The 20,807-nt window shown below is 43.7% G+C and overlaps 1 protein-coding gene across 3 annotated transcripts in view; it reads right to left on the bottom strand.

The window, feature by feature from the left end:
* LOC139556664 (actin-binding protein WASF1-like) overlaps window positions 1-20,316 on the bottom strand; it is a 149,813-nt gene extending 129,497 nt beyond the window's left edge. For 2 of the 3 annotated variants that reach the window (XM_071370892.1, XM_071370894.1), the window contains exons 1-2: window positions 19,940-20,316; window positions 7,502-7,574 (exon numbers count right to left, since the gene is read on the bottom strand). The gene's annotated coding sequence lies outside the window, so the exon portion shown is untranslated. The remainder of the gene's footprint in view (window positions 1-7,501; window positions 7,575-19,939) is intronic. The other variant, XM_071370893.1, reaches the window with a different exon arrangement.
* Window positions 20,317-20,807: the final 491 nt, after the last annotated feature.

The raw sequence follows: 20,807 nt of genomic DNA, 5'->3' as shown, positions 1-20,807 counted from the left end.
ACACACAATACCGCATAATGAACGCGAAAATAGTTTACAAATGTTTGCAAATGTATTACAGATAAAAAACAGAAATACCTTATTTACATAAGTATTCAGACTCTTTGCTTTCAGACTCGAAATTGAGCTCAGGTGCATCCTGTTTCCATTGATCATCCTTGAGTTGTTTCTACAACTTGAGTGGAGTCCACCTGTGCTAAATTCAATTGATTGGTCCCACAGTTGACAGTGCATGTCACAGCAGAAACAAAGCCAGGAGGTCGAAGGAATTGTCCGTAGAGCTCCGAGACAGGCTTGTGTCGAGACACAGATCTGGGGAAGGGTACCAAAAAATGTTTGCAGCATTGAAGGTCCCCAAGAACAGTGGCCTCCATTATTCTTAAATGGAACAAGTTTGAAACCCAATAGTCAATCTGACAGAGCTCTAGAGTTCCTCTGTGAAGATCGAAGAACAATCCAGAAGGACAACCATCTCTGCAGCACTCCACCAATCAGGCCTTCATGGTAGAGTGGCCAGACAGAAGCCACTCCTCAGTAAAAAGGCACATGACAGCCCGCTTGGAGTTTGTCAAAAGGCACCTAAAGTCTCTCAGACCATGAGAAACAAGATTCTCTGGTCTGATGAAACCAAGATTTAACTCTTTGGCCTAAATGCCAACCATCACATCTGGAGGAAACCTGGCACCAACACTACGGTGAAACATTTTCCATGTTATAGCCTAACGAGACTATATGGCTATTAAGCCCTGGGGAAAGTTATAGAAACAAAACCAGAGGAACAGGCACACTTTAGGCTACTTTGGTGAATTTGTGAGGCATGCAAGACAAGACATTGCAAGATGCAGATTGCCAAGACATATGCGCACTATTCTGCCTACCCTCCTCGCTCTCCCTTGTGCTGGCCTGCCTGCTCCTTCTCTTAGCTAAGGACGCAAGTATGTATTCAGTCTTCGGTCTGTTGCCTGTCGAATATCCTAGTTAATTCATGGAACCGATGTTGCCGGGATACAGAGGTATCTTCTTGCGAGCATGGGGTACCATTTGTTGCTGAGTGGGTGGAGGTGTTTTTGTCAAATAATATGAAATTACAGTAGGCTACAGGTACCCTGTATCAATTACCCTTTTCAGATATAATGGAATCTGGCCAATTGAAAGCTCCTCGGCTACGGCACGTTTGCTTGTCTGTTAGGATATGCTACACTATGGAAAAAGCTGACACAAAACCTTCTCTGGAGATATGAGTGGCATTTTACTTGTCTGTAAAGTAATGCTGCTTCTGAAGCCGGATTAACTTCCATCACTAGGAGACCAGAACACTCAATCAAATAATCTCGAGCTGCTGCGCGAAGCCTGTCTGCGCGCAGACCACTCTCTTCTAAAGAAGTAGCCTACTTTAAATGTTTTTAAATACCGTGACTTACCAAGACATTTATTAGAAAGAAAGCACATCTAGCTATCCTACCATAAAAAAAAAAACAGCAGCACATCCATCAGCAATGTTTATTGTTGTCAGGCACTTTTTTTAAATTGCCTAAAAAGTAATCAATTGTCGCTATTGACATGTTACTGTAGCTGCGGTCTATGTCTGTAAAGCTTTACGGACACAGCAGTCATACATGCGTAATAGGACCATTATTCTACATTGTGAATTCTTTATCGTTTTAATGGAAAACTGATGGCAGTTGAACGTTGTCACATTTTCAATCTCTCCTTGTCCCAGTCTGTAATCCCAACATGTTTCAAGCTGACCACCATTGTCCTTGTTCCCAAGAACTCCAAGGTAACCTGCCGAAATGACTATCGCCCCATAGCACTCACATCTGTAATTATGAAGTGCTTTGAAAGGCTGGTCATGACACACATCAACACCATCTCATTTTGGACAAGAGGGTAAATAAGTAAGTGAGAATGCTGTTCATAGACTACAGCTCAGTGTTCAACACAATAGTCCCCTCCAAGCTCGTCACCAAGCTGGGACTGATCACCTCACTCTGCAATTGAATCCTGGACTTCCTGACGGGCTGGCCCCAGGTGGTGAGGGTAGGAAACAACACATCTGCCACGCTGACCCTCAACACGGTGGACCCTCAGGAGTGTGTGCTTAGTCCCCTCCTGTACTCCCTGTTCACCCACAACTGCGTGGCCACGCATGGCTTCAACACCGTCATCAAGTTTGCTGACGACAACGGTGGTAGACCTGATCAATGATGAGACAGCCTACAGGAAGGTCAGTGCCATGACAACAACCTCTCCCTAAATGTCCGGAAGGCCAAGGAGCTGATCGTGGACTACAGGAGAAAGAGAGGTGAGCACGACCCCATCCATATCGACGGGACTGTAGAGGAGCGGGTCGAGAGCTTCAGGTTCCTTGGCATCCACAACGCTAAGGACTTAACATAGTCCACACAAACGTGAAGACGGCATGGAGGCGCCTCTCCCCCCTCATTTCACTGTAAGGTCTACACCTGTTGAATTCGGCGCACGTGACAAATAAACTTTAATATGATTTGAATAGATCTGGCATGGGCCATCGGATCCTCTAAAATGTCTACAGCTGCACCATCAAGAGCATCTTGACTGGCTGCATCAACGCTTGGTATGACAAATGCACCGCCCTCGACCGCAAAGCGCTACAGAGGGTGGTGTGGACAGCCTAGTTCATCACTGGGGCCGAGCTCCCTGCCATCCAGGACATTTATATCAGGCGGTGTCAGAGGAAGGCCCGAAAAATTGCCAAAGACTCGAGTCAGCCAAGACATAGACTGTTACCTCTGCTACAGTCAGGCAAATGGTACCGGAGCATTGGCTCTCTGACCAACAGGCTCCAGGACAGCTTCTACCGCCAAGCCAAAAGACTGCTAAATAGTCAATTAATGCTTACCCTAACTATCTGCACTGACCTTACACACACTCACTAGACTATACACTGATTGTACAAGACATTAGGAACAGCTCTTTCCATGACAGACTGACCGGGTGAATCCAGATGAAAGCTATGATCCCTTATTGATGTCAGTCTAGATCAGGCCTGGGCAATTATTTTCCATGGAGGACCACATTAAAATATATTTTTGCCATCCCGGGCCAGAATCATATTACAGGATTATACATCATGTGTATGACCGTGTTGACAGATATATCTACTGTAAATCACGTCCCGATATGCTACTTATTTTACTTTTTTAACACGCACAGAAATAAACCACATCCATGTTCTACTTTTGGTAGGTATTTTCATTATTAAACATGCAATGAACTACACGGAGGGAAAAGTAAACTGTGCATTCAGCACCACGGACAGAGCTCTTGTTAACAGGTATGCACAAAAACACAAGAAAGAGAGAAAGCTCAACATTACATTTAAACTACTCAGTGTGAGGAGTCTCTGATGGGCATTGGTTCGAGCAGTGACGGTATAGCTTAGGTATCGTTTTTGACGTCTTTATGTGCAGGATTGCTGAGGTGAGAGTCAGTAAGAGAGGATCTGTACCTTGACTTGATATATTTCATCACTGAAAATGTCTGTTCACATACATAGGTTGACCCAAACAGTACAAACATATTCTGAGCATGACTCCTAATCTTTGGACAGTTTTGTTCATCAAGAGATGCATAGAACCTCGTCAGTGACATTGGAGAACTATTCAAAACAATCACTGCATCAGACTGAAGATCAATAAGCTCAAGTTGCAGGTCAGTGGGAACGTTATCCACATTGAAGGTGAAAGGAGAGGAAACCAACAACAGCATGTCATTTTCCAACACTTTGAAATCCTCAAAACGACGAGAAAACTCACCGTTCAAAGCACGCAGCAGTAATGTATACTTCTCCCGCTGGTCATCTGATAGGGAACAGCCTAGTAGTGTCGGAAGGTGGGTGGGATTGTTGGCTTCTACTTGGCAGGTCAGGAGTAATTTTCCCTTGAAGGCTTTGACAAGGCTGTACATCTGATGTGCAAAAAGGCCCTTCCCTTGTAGTTTGGAATTTAGTTCATTCATGAGGGCCATGATGTCCACGGTGAAGGCAAAAATCAGCCAACCATTCTTTTTCTTGCAGTTGAGGGAAATCCACATATTTTCCCAGCTTTGCCAAACACTTATTAACCTCCTCCAATAAATATTTCCCTGTGGTTGTGCTGTTCATTGACTGCAAGCTCCTCTAATTTCAAAGTCTGGAGTTATGCCTCGTAAGAATATCAACAACTGCGCCGTGTCACTGCTCTCATCCAGGGCCAAGGAGAAATAGGTGAAATCCCTTGTCTTTCAACTGTTGTTCCATATTCTCTGCGATGTCCTCAACACGCCGTGTCACTGTTCGCCTTGACAGGGAAACATTTTCAAACAGCTCTTTCTTGTTAGGGCAAAGTATTGCTGCAGAGTCAAATAAACAGTATTTCATGAATTCGCCCTCAGCGAATGGCTTGCTAGGTTTAGCAATTTCGTGAGACAGTACACAACTAGCACTCGCAATTCCGTCGTTTGCTGAATGCAGTTTTGTGAAAAGTCCTTGCTGCTTTTGCAACTGAGAAATCAACTCTTCCGATGCACTTGTCCTCTGCTCAGAAGACCCATTCCTATATTTCTCTGCATGCTTCGGCTGGAAGTGTCGGGACAAGTTGTAGTCTTTCAAGACAGCAATGCTCTCTTTGCACACTAACCACACAGCTTTCTCTGATACCTCAAAGAAATATTTCAATGTCTACTTTCCTTTTCTTTGAAAAACAAATTTTTGCACAATTTCTACCTAGCTACTATTTGTAACTGTGACGTGTATGTCAACATGTCAGTCACTGTCTGTCCTCGTGCTGTTATTAATACGGGCATTCAAAATCAAATGCCCCACAAGCGGTGGGAGTTAAATCAGTACACAAAGGTGAGTATTCACTGGGCTTTTCATTTGAATAACAAATACGTTTTTCAAAACATTACTATCACAAATTCTTTATGTGATCCGAGCATGATTTCGTGGGCCGTATTGAAACAGGTTGCGGGCCGCATACGTCCCCCGGGCCGGCCTTTGCCCAGGCCTGGTCTAGATGAAGGGGAGGAGACAAGTTAAAGAAGGATTTTTAAGCCTGGAGACAATTGAGACATGGATTGTGTATACAGTATGTGCCATTCAGAGGGTGAATGGGCAACACAAAAGATTTAAGCGCCTTTAAAACGGGGTATGGTAGTAGGGATCAGGCGGACCATTAGTGTGTCAAGAACTGCAACGCTGCTGGATTTTTCACGCTCAACAGTTGCCCGTGTGTATCAGGAATGGTCCACCAGCCAAAAGACAACCAGCCAACTTGACACAACTGTAGTCAACATGTCAGCTCGGGGCGGCAGGTAGCCTAGTGGTTAGAGCGTTGGACTAGTACCCGAAAGGTTGCAAGATCGAATCCCAGAGCTGACAAGTTACAAATCTGTCATTCTGCCCCTGAACAAGGCAGTTAACCCACTGTTTCTAGGCTGTCATTGAAAATAAGAATGTGTTCTTAACTGACTTGCCTAGTTAAATAACGCTTTTGAACGCTTTATATTTTCGACACCTTGTAGAGTCCATGCCCTGGCGAATTGAGGATGTTCTGAGGGCAAAAGTAGGGTGCAACTCAATATTAGGACGGTGTTCCTAATGTTTTGTACACACACACACTGACATTTCCACACAAAACATGACTACACAAACAAACATTATTTTTACTCCTATTAATATCTATCCTGATGCCTTTACTTTACCCTGCCTTCATGTACATATCTACCTCAAATACTGCATACGTCTTTACATTGATCTAGTGCCATTCTTGTATTTTATTTTTATATATATTTATTTTTTTACTTTGCATCGTTGGTAAGGGCTCATTAGCAAGCATTTCACGGTAAATTCTATACCAGTTGTATTTGGCGCATGTGACAAATAACATTTGATTGGTTTGAGAGGAGGAACAATGGCCCCAGTGTGCGTGCTGCCTCTGCCCTCCGCTGCATCCCAACAGCTGGGAGATACAGGAGCCATACAGACAGGCCTCCTAGAAAGGTAAGGTACGCCAAGGTGATTCACACACATACAACCACTGGCCTCATTTTGCTCTCTTCTCTTTCCGCCCTCTCCTTTCTCTCTCGCAAGCAGTGTGAGAAGAGAAAGCTACAGGCTGGCAACAGATCAAACCATGGCCGTCCTGCTCATTAGGCAGGATTAGGCAGCCGCCTCTGGCGGCAGATTGACGAGGGCAGCATTTTCTGAGCTAAACTGACCAAGACGCACCTCCAACACATAAAACCTGATATAATTCTGTTAAAAAACAATGACAATTTCTCTCAACCAGTGGCATATGGGCTTTTTAGGTGAGCGCTGGTGCTGCCCTGTGATGAACAGTGCCCACTTTGTAAAAAGCAGGGGAGATAAAAAATGTTGCCTTTTTCATGTTGCTGATTGGAGAGACACATCGCTGCGGCGCTCCACCAACATTCCGTAAAAAAAACATAAACCACGTAGCAGACAAAGAATATGGTAGAAAGAGTATTTGGCCTTTTCTTTAACCTACAGGCTGGAGATAAAATGTATGGCAATGTAATGAGATGGCCACTTTTTACATCATGCAGGTTTCTCCGATCAAATAGCCTAACATAAATGGCGCTCAAATTAAAAATGTGCTGGCATGTTAACAAACAACATATCCTTAAAACAGGACAGGTCAAAGTAAAATGGACAATATGGAATAGACAATCACAACTGTTGTCCAGGAGTTTCACCCCATTGACATTATCAGTGGTTTCAAATTTGTATCCGTACATTTTTGACAAGCTGTGTAAACACATTGCAGATAGGCTCACGATAACTCCGGATAAAGTTGGGTAGCTGATATTCAGTGCTTAAATAGCCAAATTGATTAGTCACAGGAATCAGGACTAATAAAGCCAATGCAAATGGCCTGTTTTACAAATGGTGGGTAGTCATAAATTTCCATTGTGGCGACATAGTTGGCTACACCCCAGTATGCACGAGTCGATGTCTTTTGGACGTCTTTATTTGGTCCTTTCCGGGTGTTTTTGTGTGTGTTTTACAAACGGTAGACTTAACACATTTATTTCAGGCAACAATGTAGGCTACACCTCAGTAAGCACGGACCAACGCCGATGCCATTTGGACTGTCTTTTTTTGGTGCAGTCCAGACCGGCCTTGATTTCAAAGTCCACGGACATACATTTTTTGTCCGGACCAAATCTAAACCAATCATAGACGTCAAAGTTTGGTTCAGATATTGTCCGGTTTGGACAAGCCTTCATTTGGTCTTTCAACTTTCATTCAGAACTAAAAATGAACCTGATTTCAACATCCGGAAAAATATGGATTTTTCAACACCTGGAAAATGCCTTTTCAACTTTGTGGAAAATATTTATTTTAAACGTACGGAAAATACGTCTTTTAACCTTTAATTCAGAACCTAAATTGAACCTAATTTCAATGTCTGGAAAATATGTATTTTACATGTCTTTTCAACGTCATTTTACTTACTGTGACTATTCTAGTTTTGCTGGGGCGGCATCTTTTGGTCTCACCTTGGGCGGCAGAATGGCAAGGACCGGTCCTGGATCAAAGCAACCACAACAAACAGAAGTGAGAAGAAAGTCTCTGGGTGAGACGGATGCCAAAGCAAGTGGACATCTCACAACAGAGAAATAAGAAATACACATTGGTGAGGATATTTATGCAGCTATTACTTTAATCACTAACTGGGCAAAACTGCAGACATGACAATTGTACTGACAACCACATGTTACATTATTTCCTCTAATGTAACAGTTGACATGCAGTGACACGGGCTAATGTAAAACTTAAACAAATAGAAGTACAGGGAACAAAGGCATGGGAGATTGGGCAATAGGCCATATATGTCCATCTTCCCCCTCCTCTACTTTGGTTCTGTGATTCTCTCCACTGGGCCCGTTCCAGTTCGTAGCAAGTGTGCCAAGGGTTGATAACACAACCCCAGGAGATAAGGAAATCCCACTTGGATGATAAGTACACACTTCAAAGATAACAAGGACACACTTTTAAAGTGACAGGGCCATGGGTGGACTCGAGCACTCAGAGGGCCTGTTGGCCAAGGTCCATGGTTTAGGTGCATCTCCTCAAACTAGTTGTGCAAGGGTGAATTATAGTGTAGAGAGCGAGAGACAGAACATCTATCTCCTAAATGCTTTAAATGGGGTGATTTCAAGTTCATGTCTCCAGTCAGGGTTTCTGTTGGGAAAATGTGGCACCGGACAACTTGACCAGGAAGATTTTAATTTACTGGCCATTTGAGAAATTTACCAGACCCATATGCATTGGGTGCATAACCCATTAGGGCGTCCAGCCACGGTGCTCAGAATGACAGAAATCACATGTCGATTTTGGTAATGCATCTTAACAGAACATGAAACTCATGTAATTAAGTGGCCAATAAACAACATTTTCAAACATTGGTCAAACACCATTCTAAACAGAACACCCGGGAAAACACAATTATAAACAGCTACCATATATGACAGAGATAAAAATCGCTGTTCGAAACATAGAAAGAGGGGGAATGTAAAGATGCAATAACTAGGATGGGTTGCTAATATGAAAAGTAGGATTGTGCTTTTGGCTTCTGGACAAGAAAGTTGATATGAAAACCAATAGAACAGGAGATAAATGGCTAGTGGTGGGTCCAATAGAGAAGTAAATGGAAATAAATTTGCCAACATTATATAGGCTAATCACTCCTGTCAAAACAGAAAAAAAATGTAATCATTCAAAATACTTCAACAGAAAGCATGACTTAGCCACAGAGGAATCGAGAATCATTAGCTTCTTAAAAATAGATGTGGATTATTTCAAAATCACAAGCTTGTAGGCCTTTGCCTAGTTTGGCAGCCGGCGTGGCAATAGGCCTAGCTGATTATTGACTTGCCGCTGTCAGTGAAAAGCATCTAAAATATGTGTGAAGAAAATGTGTCTTGAGTAAAACAATTTAAGCTGAGAAAAGAAGAATGGGAGGGGTGTGTCACGAGGATTGGTGATTCTTGCACATTTATTGTTTCATTGTGTACATTTTTTGCCCTTTGATTAAAAAAAATATATACATTCAATATGACATACACTACCGGTCAAAAGATTTAGAACACCTACTCATTCAAGGGTTTTTCTTTATTTTTACTATTTTCTATTTGAGATTCTTCAAATAGCCACACTTTGTCTTGATGACAGCTTTGACAATCTCTCAACCAGCTTCACCTGGAATGCATTTCAATTAACAGGTGTACCTTCTTAAAAAGTTAATTTGTGGAATTTTTTACATCTTAACGTGTTTGAGCCAATCAGTTGTGCTGTGACAAGGTAGGGGAGTATACAGAAGATAGCCCTATTTGGTAAAAGACCAAGTCCATATGATGGCAAGAACAGCTCAAATAAGCAAAGAGAAATGACAGTCCATCATAACTTTAAGACATGAAGGTCAGTCAATATGGAACATTTCAAGAACTTTGAACGTTTCTTCAAGTGCAGTCGCAAAAACCATCAAGCGCTATGATGAAACTGGCTCTTATGAGGACCGCCACAGGAAAGGAAGACCCAGAGTTACCTCTGCTGCAGAGGATAAGTTCATTAGAGTTACTAGCCTCAGAAATTGCAGCCCAAATAAATGCTTCACAGAGTTCAAGTAACAGATACATCTCAACATCAACTGTTCAGAGGAGACTGCGTGAATCAGGCAATCATGGTCGAATTGCTGCAAAGACACCACTAATAAAGGACACCAATAATAAGAAGAGACTTGCTTGGGCCAAGAAACATGAGCAATGGACAATAGACCGGTGGAATTTTGTATTTTGGTGTGGGAGTCCAAATTTGAGATTTCTGGTTCCAACCGCCGTGTCTTTGTGAGACACGGTGTGGGTGAACGGATGATCTCCGCATGTGTATTTCCCACCGTAGAGCATGGAAGAGGATGTGTTATGGTGTGGGAGTGCTTTGCTGGTGACACTGTCAATTATTTATTTAGAATTCAAGGCATAATTAACCAGCATTGCTACCACAGAATTCTGCAGTGATATGCCATCCCATCTGGTTTGTGCTTAGTAGGACTATCATTTGTTTTTCAACAGGACAATTACCCAACACACTTCCAGGCTGTGGAAGGGCTATTTTACCAAGAAGGAAAGTGATGGAGTGCTGCATCAGGTGACCTGGCCTCCATAATCCCCCGACCTCAACCCAATTGAGATGGTTAGGGATGAGTTGGACCGCAGAGTGAAGGAAAAGCAGCCAACGAGTGCTCAGCATATGCGGGAACTCCTGCAAGACTGTTGGACAAGCATTCCAGGTGAAGCTGGTTGAGAGAACGCCAAGAGTGTGCAAAGCTGTCATCAAGGCAAATGGTGGCTCTTTGAAGAATCTCAAATCTCAAATATAATTTTGATATGTTTTACACTTTTTTGGTTACATTTTTTTTTTACACCTTTATTTAACTAGACAAGTCAGTTGAGAACACATTCTTATTTTCAATGACGGCCTAGGAACGGTGGGTTAACTGCCTTGTTCAGGGGCAGAACGACAGATTTTTATCTTGCAACCTTACGGTTAACTAGTCCAATGCTCTAACCACCTGCCTTACATTCCACTCCACGAGGAGCCTGCCTGTTACGCAAATGCAGTAAGAAGCCAAGGTAAGTTGCTAGCTAGCATTAAACTTATCTTATAAAAAACAATCAATCAATCATAATCACTAGTTATAACTACACATGGTTGATGATATTACTAGTTTATCTAGCGTGTCCTGCGTTGCATATAATCGATGCGGTGCGCATTCGCGAAAAAGGACTGTCGTTGCTCCAAGGTGTACCTAACCATAAACATCAATGCCTTTCTTAAAATCAATACACAAGTATATATTTTTAAACCTATATATTTAGTTAATATGGTCTGCTAACATTAATTTCTTTTAACTAGGAAAATTGTGTCACTTCTCTTGCAACAGAGTCAGGGTATATGCAGCAGTTTGGGCCGCCTGGCTCATTGCGAACAGACATAAGGAAGTGGATGGCTGCAAACTTTCTACTTTTAAACTCGGACAAAACAGAGATGCTTGTTCTAGGTCCCAAGAAACAAAGAAATCTTCTGTTGAATCTGACAATTAATCTTGATCGTTGTAAAGTCGTCTCAAATAAAACAGCTAAGGACCTCGGCGTTACTCTGGACCCTGATCTCTCTTTTGACGAACATATTAAGACTGTTTCAAGGACAGCTTTTTTCCATCTACGTAACATTGCAAAAATCTGAAACTTTCTGTCCAAACATTATGCAGAAAAATGAATCCATGCTTTTCTTACTTCTAGGTTAGACTACTGCAAAGCTCTAATTTCCGGCTACCCGGATAAAGCACTAAACAAACTTCAGTTAGTGCTAAATACGGCTGCTAGAATCCTGACTAGAACCAGATTTTTTATCATATTACTCCAGTGCTAGCCTCCCTACACTGGCTTCCTGTTAAGGCAAGGGCTGATTTCAAGGTTTTACTGCTAACCTACAAAGCATTACATGGGCTTGCTCCTACCTATCTTTCCGATTTGGTCCAACCGTACATACCTACACGTACGCTACGGTCACAAGACGCAGGCCTCCTAATTGTCCCTAGAATTTCTAAGCAAACAGCTGGAGGCAGGGCTTTCTCCTATAGAGCTCCATTTTTATGGAATGGTCTGCCTACCCATGTGAGAGACGCAGACCCGGTCTCAACTTTTAAGTCTTTACTGAAGACTCATCTCTTCAGTGGGTCATATGATTGAGTGTAGTCTGGCCCAGGAGTGTGAAGGTGAACGGAAAGGCTCTGGAGCAACGAACCGCCCTTGCTGTCTCTGCCTGGCCGGTTCCCCTCTCTCCACTGGGATTCTCTGCCTCGAACCCTATTACAGGGGCTAAGTCACTGGCTTACTGGTGCTCTTTCGTCCCTAGGACGCACCCTACGTGCGTCACTTGAGTGGGTTGAGTCACTGACGTGATCTTCCTGTCTGGGTTGGCACCCCCCCTTGGGTTGTGCCGTGGCGGAGATCTTTGTGGGCTATACTCGGCCTTGTCTCAGGATGGTAAGTTGGTGGTTGAAGATATCCCTCTGGTGGGTGGGGTTATATCCTTTCTGTTTGGCCCTGTCCGGGGGTATCATCGTATGGGGCCACAGTGTCTCCTGACCCCTCCTCTCTCAGCCTCCAGTATTTATGCTGCAGTAGTTTATGTGTCGGGGGGCTAGGGTCAGTTTGTTATATCTGGAGTACTTCTCCTGTCTTATCCGGTGTCCTGTGTGAATTTAAGTATGCTCTCTCTAATTCTCTCTCTCTTTCTTTCTCTCTCACGGAGGCCCTGAGCCCTAGGACCATGCCTCAGGACTACCTGGCATGATGACTCCTTGCTGTCCCCAGTCCACCTGGCCGTGCTGCTGCTCCAGTTTCAACTGTTCTGCCTGCGGCTATGGAACCCTGACCTGTTCACCGGACGTGCTACCTGTCCCAGACCTGCTGTTTTCAACTCTCTAGAGACAGCAGGAGCGGTAGAGATACTCTTAATGATCGGCTATGAAAAGCCAACTGACATTTACTCCTGAGGTGCTGACTTGCTGCACCCTCGACAACTACTGTGATTATTATTATTTGACCATGCTGGTCAATTATGAACATTTGAACATCTTGGCCATGTTCTGTTATAATCTCCACCCGGCACAGCCAGAAGAGGACTGGCCACCCCTCATAGCCTGGTTCCTCTCTAGGTTTCTTCCTAGGTTTTGGCCTTTCTAGGGAGTTTTTCCTAGCCAACGTGCTTCTACACCTGCATTGCTTGCTGTTTGGGGTTTTAGGCTGGGTTTCTGTACAGCACTTTGAGATATCAGCTGATGTAAGAAGGGCTATATAAATAAATGTATTTGATTTAAGCAAGTCAGCCATGTTTTTTTTTAAAGGCTTCGCTGCCAGACTAGGCTTCGCTGATAGCCAGGTGTAGCAGTGGTAAGGTGTTGGGACTCTGCTGTTGGGACAGCTTTATGCAAGCCCTAAAAGTTTTTGAGCACCGTTTGTCACCGTTATACTGCAATTAATGTATTTTGTGTTGTTTGTGTTGTGCATTGGCATTGCTGGCATGCAACCCACATATATATACAGTGGGGAGAACAAGTATTTGATACACTGCCGATTTTGCAGGTTTTCCTACTTACAAAGCATGTAGAGGTCTGTAATTTTTATCATAGGTACACTTCAACTGTGAGAGACGGAATCTAAAACAAAAATCCAGAAAATCACATTGTATGATTTTTAAGTAATTCCTTTGCATTTTATTGCATGACATAAGTATTTGATACATCAGAAAAGCAGAACTTAATATTTGGTACAGAAACCTTTGTTTGCAATTACAGAGATCATACATTTCCTGTAGTTCTTGACCAGGTTTGCACACACTGCAGCAGGGATTTTGGCCCACTCCTCCATACAGACCTTCTCCAGATCCTTCAGGTTTCGGGGCTGTCGCTGGGCAATACGGAATTTCAGCTCCCTCCAAAGATTTTCTATTGGGTTCAGGTCTGGAGACCGGCTAGACCACTCCAGGACCTTGAGATGCTTCTTACGGAGCCACTCCTTAGTTGCCCTGGCTGTGTGTTTCGGGTCGTTGTCATGCTGGAAGACCCAGCCACGACCCATCTTCAATGCTCTTACTGAGGGAAGGAGGTTGTTGGCCAGGATCTCGCGATACATGGCCCCATCCATCCTCCCCTCAATACGGTGCAGTCGTCCTGTCCCCTTTGCAGAAAAGCAGCCCCAAAGAATGATGTTTCCACCTCCATGCTTCACGGTTGGGATGGGTTCTTGGGGTTGTACTCATCCTTCTTCTTCCTCCAAACACAGCGAGTGGAGTTTAGACCAAAAAGTTATATTTTTGTCTCATCAGACCACATGACCTTCTCCCATTCCTCCTCTGGATCATCCAGATGGTCATTGGCAAACTTCAGACGGGCCTGGACATGCGCTGGCTTGAGCAGGGGGACCTTGCGTGCGCTGCAGGATTTTAATCCATGACGGCGTAGTGTGTTACTAATGGTTTTCTTTGAGACTGTGGTCCCAGCTCTCTTCAGGTCATTGACCAGGTCCTGCCGTGTAGTTCTGGGCTGATCCCTCACCTTCCTCATGATCATTGATGCCACACGAGGTGATATCTTGCATGGAGCCCCAGTCCGAGGGTGATTGACCGTCATCTTGAACTTCTTCCATTTTCTAATAATTGCGCCAACAGTTGTTGCCTTCTCACCAAGCTGCTTGCCTATTGTCCTGTAGCCCATCCCAGCCTTGTGCAGGTCTACAATTTTATCCCTGATGTCCTTACACAGCTCTCTGGTCTTGGCCATTGTGGAGAGGTTGGAGTCTGTTTGATTGAGCGTGTGGACAGGTGTCTTTTATACAGGTAACGAGTTCAAACAGGTGCAGTTAATACAGGTAATGAGTGGAGAACAGGAGGGCTTCTTAAAGAAAAACTAACAGGTCTGTGAGAGCCGGAATTCTTACTGGTTGGTAGGTGATCAAATACTTATGTCATGCAATAAAATGCAAATTAATTACTTAAAAATCATACAATGTGATTTTCTGGATTTTTGTTTTAGATTCCGTCTCTCACAGTTGAAGTTTACCTATGATAAAAATTACAGACCTCTACATGCTTTGTAAGTAGGAAAACCTGCAAAATCGGCAGTGTATCAAATACTTGTTCTCCCCACTGTATATTGTTTTACCCCACCAAGATTTACATGCTAAAATCACCACTGCAAACAATCATTTACGCAGCTGCTGCTCTGTTTATCAAATATCCTGATGCCTAGTCACCTTACCCCATTACATATCTTCCTCTATCACTGTAGTATCCCTACACCAGTGGAGGCTGGTGGAAGGAGCTATAGGAGGACGGGCTCATTGTAATGGCTGGAATGGAATCAATGGAACAGAATCAAATGTGGTTTCCATATGTTTGATACTGTTCCATTTATTCCATTCGAGCCATTACAATGAGCCCGTCCTCCTATAGCTCCTCCCACCAGCCATGCACATGGTGAATATGGTACTGGAACTGACTGACCCTGTATATAAACTCAGCAAAAAAAGAAACAGCCCTTTTTCAGGACCCTGTCTTTCAAAGATAATTCGTAAACATCCAAATAACTTCACAGATCTTCATTGTAAAAGGGTTTAAACACTGTTTCCCATGCTTGTTCAATGAACCATAAACAATGAATGAACATGCACCTGTGGAACGGTCGTTAAGACACTAACAGCTTACAGACGGTAGGCAATTAAGGTCACAGTTATGAAAATATAGGACACTAAAGAGGCCTTTCTAGTGACTCTGAAAAACACCAAAAGAAAGATGCTCAGGGTCCCTGCTCATCTGCGTGAACGTGCCTTAGGCATGCTGCAAGGAGGCATGAGGACTGCAGATGTGGCCAGGGCAATAAATTGCAATGTCCGTACTGTGAGATGCCTAAGACAACGCTAAAGGGAGACAGGACGGAGAGCTGATCGTCCTCGCAGTGGCAGACCACGTGTAACAACACCTGCACAGGATCCGTACATCCAAACATCACACCTGCGGGACAAGTACAGGGTGGCAACAACAACTCCCCGAGTTACACCAGGAATGCACAATCCCTCCATCAGTGCTCAGACTGTCCGCAATAGGCTGAGAGAGGCTGGACTGAGGGCTTGTAGGCCTGTTGTAAGGCAGGTCCTCACCAGACATCACAGGCAACAACGTCGCCTATGGGCACAAACCCACCGTCGCTGGACCAGACAGGACTGGAAAAAAATGCTCTTCACTGACGAGTCGCGGTTTTGTCTCACCAGGGGTGATGGTCGGATTCGCGTTTATCGTGGAAGCAATGAGCGTTACACAGAGGCCTGTACTCTGGAGCGGGATCGATTTGGAGGTGGAGGGTACGTCATGGTCTGGGGCGGTCTGTCACAGCATCATCGGACTGAGATTGACTGTAATGACAACAATCTAAACGCTGTGCATTACAGGGAAGACATCCTCCTCCCTCATGTGGTACCCTTCCTGCAGGCTCATCCTGACATGAACCTCCAGCATGACAATGCCACCAGCCATACCTGCTCGTTCTGTGCGTGATTTCCTGCAAGACAGGAATGTCTGTGTTCTGCCATGGCCAGCGAAGAGCCCGGATCTCAATCCCATTGAGCGCGTCTGGGAACTGTTGGATCGGAGGGTGAGGGCTAGGGCCTTCCCCCCAGAAATGTCCAGGAACTTGCAGGTACCTTGGTGGAAGAGTGGGGTAACATCTCACAGCAAGAACTGGCAAATCAGCCTCCCGGGTGGCGCAGTGGTCTAGAGCACTGCATCGCAGTGCTAGCTGCGCCACCAGAGTCTCTGGGTTCGCGCCCAGGCTCTGTCGCAGCCGGCCACGACCGGGAGGTCCGTGGGGCGACGCACAATTGGCATAGCGTCGTCCGGGTTAGGGAGGGTTTGGCCGGTAGGGATATCCTTGTCTCATCGCGCTCCAGCGACTCCTGTGGCGGGCCGGGCGCAGTGCGCGCTAACCGAGGGGAGCGGGTGCACGGTGTTTCCTCCGACACATTGGTGCGGCTGGCTTCCGGGTTGGAGGCGCGCTGTGTTAAGAAGCAGTGCGGCTTGGTTGGGTTGTGCTTCGGAGGACGCATGGCTTTCGACCTTCGTCTCTCCCGAGCCCGTACGGGAGTTGTAGTGATGAGACAAGATAGTAATTACTAGCGATTGGATACCACGAAAATTGGGGAGAAAAAAAATAAAAAAAATAAAAAAAAGAACTGGCAAATCTGGTGCAGTCCATGAGGAGGAGATGCACTGCAGTACTTAATGCAGCTGGTGGCCACACCAGATACTGACTGTTACTTTTGACCCCGTCCATTGAATTTTGACCCCCCCCCACTTTGTTCAGGGACACATTATTCCATTTCTGTTCGTCACATGTCTGTGGAACTTGTTCAGTTATGTCTCCGTATTTGAATCTTGTGTAAATATTTGTATTAACATGACATGTTATTGTTTGCTGAAAATAAACGCAGTTGACAGTGAGAGGACATTTCTTTTTTTGCTGAGTTTAGTATGCTTACTTGTTTTCTGATGTTCTTCTTTATTTATCCAGGCGAATCAATTAAGAAAAAAAATCTTATTTACAATGATGGCCTGGCCAGTGACGACTGGGAAGGGTGTTGCAATAAAATAAAAACATTGAAATCACAGGACAAGACAGACAACACAGAAGGACAGGGACATACTGACAAACACAAAAGTCAATACAGAACAGTTACAGCACAAGGAGAACAGATATCACAACACAGCAGTACAGAAACAATGCAACATTTAGTAAAAACAGTCAGCATAGATAGTAGACAGTCAGCACTAAATTTGATAGAATATCAGGTACACCTACCTGACCAAGACTGCTGATACTCATAGAAAAAAAATAAAACATATCCATGCAGTGATTCAGGGACATTGTCTTCTTCAAAAAATATATTTTTGTTCAGATTACCATTGCTATCCTGGTCTGTTATTAGAGCCGGGACCAGAGATATTAGCCTAAGCAAAGAAACCTATTAATTTCAGGGGATTCTTTCTATAGGCATCAAATAGGACCGTTGTCAGTTAGCCTTATATTATGTTGGCTGATATCATGGTCCGAGAGACATCTTAAATAATGCAATCTATCATAATATACTGAACAAAAATATAAAATGCAACAATTACTACGATTTTACTGAGTTACAGTTCATATAAGGAAATCAGTCAATTGAAATAAATTCATTAGGCCCTAATCTATAGATTTCACATGACAGGGCAGGGGAGCAGCCATGGGTGGGCCTCGGAGGGCATAGGCCCACCCACTGGGGAGCCAGGCCCAGCCAATCAGATTGAGTTTTTCCTCACAAAAGGGCTTTATTACAGACAGAACTACTCCTCAGTTTCATCAGCTGTCTGGGTGGCTGGTCTCAGATGATCCCACAGGTGAAGAAGCCAGATGTGGGGGTCCTGGGCTAGCGTGGTTACACATGGTCTGCGGTTGTGAGGCCGGTTGGACGTACTGCCAAATTCTTTAAAACAATTTGAGGTGGCTTATGGCAACAGCTCTGGTGGATGGTCGTCCAGTCAGCATGCCAATTGCACACTCCCTCAACTTAAGACATATGTGGCAATGTGTTGTGTGGCAAAACTGCACATTTTAGAGTGGCCTTTTATTGTTCCCAGCACAAGGTGCACCTGTGTAATGATCGTTGAGTTTAATCAGTTTCTTGATATGCCACACCTGTCAGGTGGATGGATTGTCTTGGCAAAGGAGAAATGCTCACTAACAGGGATGGAAACAAATTTGTGAACAAAATGAAAGAGAAATAATATTTTTGTATGGAAAGTTTCTAGGGTATTTTATTTCAGCCCATGAAACCAACTTTTACATGTTGCGTTTATATTTATGTTCAGTATAAGTACATCCTGAAATGAAAGCCTGTCAATATCTATATGTAACCAGTAGGGATGCGCTGCTGTCGGGGCTATAGGCCTAAGCTGCTACTTTGAAACAACCCGAAAAAGCGTTAGAGAAACGTTTGCATAATAACAAAAAATGTAGTAGAAAAAAAATACACCCAAACGACATAGCCATCTCAAAACACGAGTTGTGCTTCCAAATAGCGTGTAGCAGTCACATTATGGGTGCGTTCGTAAATTCACTCAGGCTATCTACTCCGATTTCATTGCACTCTCGTCAGTGTGCCAGAGTGCAGAATAATTGATTCATTTACGAAAGCTCAACAGCAAATTGAATATGGCCGGTGTCAGTAAACAACGCAAAAATACGTAATTCAATTGTTGCCAGCAGCACAGTTACCAACCCTCTGGATTACATGAAAACAATCTAACCAGCTCTGCTAGGGCGAGTAAAAATGGTCAGAGTGAGGTGTTCTCTCATTTGTGCCTGGAAGTAGCTTACAAGCTAGCCAACGTTAGCCAGTTAGCTTGGGTGCCGTTATGATGTCAGAACGCTCGAATCTACCCTACTCCTCTGCCAGAGCGTCCAGTGTGCGCTCTGAACGCTCCGAGAGCGAAACGCTCTGAATTTACGAACGGACATTCTGACAACTCTGATTTACGAGTGCCCTCTGGCACTCCAGATTTAATTTACGAACACACCTTGTGTGTTTTTGCCACAAACTCAAGGCGCCCGAGTCAGAAAAGGGTTTCAAAGGGACTTCCCTAAAAATATTTTCCACGGCTGTGGCATCCCCAATAAACGAACTGAAGGTCGATCGAAGAGGACCCCAACCCTTCTGCACCGGAAAGTCAATGCATTCATCATGCAGAAATGAAATCACGTCCGTGCGTGCTTGCCTTGCACAAAGGGTTTGATGCGCCGTTATCTTGCAAAAATGCAACAACAACAAAAAAATCGTCAGCTATCTCAATAACGATTGTTGTTCAGTTTACAAAATGAGCAGGGCTTCCAAAAAAGAGTTCGTGATAATGAATTGAGAAGATGTCTGATGTATATGTATTCACACCACCCCTTCAGAATGACAATGTGAGTGAGTTCTAATTTCAAAACATGACCACTGGTCAAGTAGCTAGATGTTCTCTCCCTCGTTTTGTGCATCCCGGTTAATTGCCGTATACATAATGCAACGAATAAAATCAGATGTGCAACAAACGGACAAGTTAAATATTTCTCACACCTGTCACCTGAGTGGCTAGCTCAGTTGATCGCTACAAATGTTAGCAGACAGTGATGGCTAAACATTTTAACAGTTAAGTGTAAGTAAATGGTCGCGATTTTACTACGTTTCCCAATTCTCAAACATGATTAATGGTTGCAGTTTCTAGAGCATGCAAAAATTCAGTCATGATAAAATGTTATCATACCTTTTAAATGTCTGTTCAATTCCTCCTATATTCTTGCCATCCCTACTACAGTACAGTGCACGCCGCTGTTTCTATCAATTGACATATCCAATCCAACCCACTTCCATGCTTTGGTTATCATAGCCGGGGAGAAATGAATCACGTTCAGCAGCGAAGGAACAAGGCACTATTCCCTTCCAGAAGGGCTCCAGGGGGCACAATCTAATGCAACAGATACTACAACAACCGATTTTAAGATTAATTCACTGGCGAGGAAACTATTTTATCAATGCAAAGTAGAAAATATAATCTTGACTTCGTGGGGAAATGTACCTATCGTAAAGACTGTGATGGTACGTACCACTTTCTATTGTTGGAGAGCCACCTCACGCATCAGAGCGAGGAGCCACAAAACTGACCTTCAGAAAATGCACACCTGATTGGCCCATTTTCTTCAAACCACTCCCGGTCTTCTCGTATGTCCAATCCATAGCAAGGAGGTGAATAAAAAATTGATAGGTTCTGATTGCCCTACTGTACTGTGCAATTTTTTTTTATTATTATATACTTAATATTATTTTGTTATTGCAAAACTTTATCACAGTTACACAATTATAATGTATCTCACTATTTAAGTTATATATATCGGTAACCGTAGGACTACATGCAATTTTATATATAGGGTTTAATAATAATCATCCTGTGGGCAAGGTTGGGTAGGTTACTTTCTTAAATGTAATTTAGGTTACTGCTTACCTGTCCAAAATTGTAATAAGTAGGCCTAATGTAACTTTTGGATTACCCAAACTCAGAAACGTAATCGGATTACTTTTCGATTATAGAAAAATACATAAAGGATCCATGAAACACATTTTCTGTGTCATCCTGG

Source organism: Salvelinus alpinus, chromosome 27 (genome assembly GCF_045679555.1).
Source record: "Salvelinus alpinus chromosome 27, SLU_Salpinus.1, whole genome shotgun sequence".
Classification (NCBI taxonomy): Eukaryota; Metazoa; Chordata; class Actinopteri; order Salmoniformes; family Salmonidae; genus Salvelinus; species Salvelinus alpinus.
Note: the sequence above shows the minus strand (reverse complement) of the source record. Positions and strands in the feature narration are given on the sequence as shown.